The 2567-nt window shown below is 45.3% G+C and overlaps 1 pseudogene; it reads right to left on the bottom strand.

The window, feature by feature from the left end:
• Window positions 1–2127: 2127 nt before the first annotated feature.
• LOC105003848 overlaps window positions 2128–2567 on the bottom strand; it is a 7879-nt pseudogene continuing 7439 nt past the window's right edge.

The raw sequence follows: 2567 nt of genomic DNA, 5'->3' as shown, positions 1-2567 counted from the left end.
GGCTTTAGCAATATGTGAACCGTGAACTTCCAGATGTTCAAGCTGGTTTTAGAAAAGGCAGAGGAACCAGAGATCAAATTGCCAACATCCGCTGGATCATGGAAAAAGCAAGAGAGTTCCAGAAAAACATCTATTTCTGCTTTATTGACTATGCCAAAGCCTTTGACTGTGTGGATCACAATAAACTGTGGAAAATTCTTCAAGACATGGGAATACCAGAACACCTGACCTGCCTCTTGAGAAACCTGTATGCAGGTCAGGAAGCAACAGTTAGAACTGGACATGGAACAACAGACTGGTTCCAAATAGGAAAAGGAGTATGTCAAGGCTGTATATTGTCACCCTGCTTATTTAACTTATATGCAGAGTACATCATGAGAAACGCTGGGCTGGAAGAAGCACAAGCTGGAATCAAGATTGCCGGGAGAAATATCAATAACCTCAGATATGCAGATGACACCACCCTTATGGCAGAAAGTGAAGAGGAACTCAAAAGCCTCTTGATGAAAGTGAAGGAGGAGTGTGAAAAAGTTGGCTTAAAGCTCAACATTCAGAATTTCTAACTAAGATCATGGCATCTAGGCCCATCACTTCATGGGAAATAGATGGGAAAACAGTGGAAACAGTGTCAGACTTCATTTTTGGGGGCTCCAAAATCACTGCAGATGGTGACTGCAGCCATGAAATTAAGACACTTACTCCTTGGAAGGAAAGTTATGACCAACCTAGATAGTGAATGCATAGACGTGACTTTGCTAACAAAGGTTCATCTAGTCAAGGCTACGGATTTTCCCAGTGGTCATGTATGTTTGTGAGAGTTGGACTGTGAAGAAAGCTGAGTGCCGAAGAATTGATGCTTTTGAACTGTGGTGTTGGAGAAGACTCTTGAGAGTCCCTTGGACTGCAAGGAGATCCAACCAGTCCATTCTAAAGGAGAGCAGCCCTGGGTGTTCATTGGAAGGACTGATGCTGAAGGTGAAACTCCAATACTTTGGCCACCTCATGCTAAGAGTTGACTCATTGGAAAAGACTCTGACGCTGGGAGGGACTGGGGGCAAGAGGTAAAGGGAACGACAGAGGATGAGATGGCTGGATGGCATCACCAACTCGATGGACATAGTTTGGGTGAACTCCAGGATGATGAATGGGTGATGGTGATGGACAGGGAAGCCTGCCATGCTGTGATTCATGGGGTCAAAAGAGTCGGACACAACTGAGTGACTGAACTGAGTAGAAGCCTCACGTGTGTTCTGAAAATTCAGTGTGAGTGTTAAGTCACTCAGTCATGTCTGACTTTTTGCGACCCCATGGACTATAGCCTATCAGGCTCCTCTGTCCATGGGATTTTCCAGGCAAGAATACTGGAGTGGGTTGGCAAATCCTTCTCCAGGAGATCTTCCCAACCCAGGGATTGAACCTGGGTCTCCTGCATTGTTGGCAGGTGCTTTACCGTCTGAGCCACTAGGGAAGTCCAGTCTCTAGGTTAAAAATCATTGTAGCTGTAGCTGCTCCTGGAAGTTGGGGTGGTGGTGTTTTAGCCACATGTTCCGGGAAACAAACTCACTCAGAAGGACAATGCAGATAGTGAAGTGCAGTTTATTACACCGGCGGGCCCAAGGCAGAGTGTCCTCTTAGCCAAGGACCCCGACCAGCATTTGTGAAAATCTTTTATACCCAATGTATACATGTCTGAACCCACCACTCCAAATTCCTTGAGACTTACATAAGCAAAGGAAGGGTAAATACAATCCTAATAACCCCATCATTCACGTGTTATGTACTCAAAGAGTTAAACAGTTGGCCAATAATCAACAAGCCGGAGGTTACAGTCTGATAGGTACAGAAAAATTTATGGCCTGTCCTCAGGCAGGGGTGATTAGTGTATGTTTTCTCTTAGGCGATGAGTAACCTGGATACGATCTTCAAGTTCTTCTGTCCAGAGGAGGTCTTATCCTTCTGTTGTCCTTTCCATAGGCACTAAACACAGAGTTCAGCATCCATTGGAGAGGTGTCCGAGCATGATCAGCATGAACAGGCCTAAGATGGAGTCCAGGCCCTATGAATTCCTTCCTCATTCCCCTCACTTGATGTTCCTAATTTCCTTAATGAGCATCATTTATTGCGATATTATTGTACCCTAGCCCTTCGGCCACTCACACAAGAGAACGCTATCAACCCCTGGGTTACAGAATTCACAAGCCTTTGTAAGAAGCAGGGTCCACAAAGCAGTATGATTAGAACAATTATGACAACAGTAACAATAGTTTTTCACCAGTCTCTGTTTACCCAGGACAGGACTGAAGTCCAAAAGGGAATATTTCCATCAGACATGGCTTTCACTTGATTTTACATATCCTCCAAGGCAGTGGATACATTTTCAGACAGGTCAGGTATGTATACACAACACTTGACTTTAATTATGGTGCAAGTCCCACCCTGGGCTGCTGTGTCTTCAGTTCAGTTCAGTCGCTCAGTCGTGTCCGACTCTTTGCAACCCCATGAATCGCAGCACGCCAGGCCTCCCTGTCCATCACCAACTCCTGGAGTTCACTCAGACTCATGTCCAT

This window comes from Bison bison, unplaced genomic scaffold, assembly GCF_000754665.1.
Source record: "Bison bison bison isolate TAMUID 2011002044 unplaced genomic scaffold, Bison_UMD1.0 scf7180017864471, whole genome shotgun sequence".
Classification (NCBI taxonomy): domain Eukaryota; kingdom Metazoa; phylum Chordata; class Mammalia; order Artiodactyla; family Bovidae; genus Bison; species Bison bison.
Note: the sequence above shows the minus strand (reverse complement) of the source record. Positions and strands in the feature narration are given on the sequence as shown.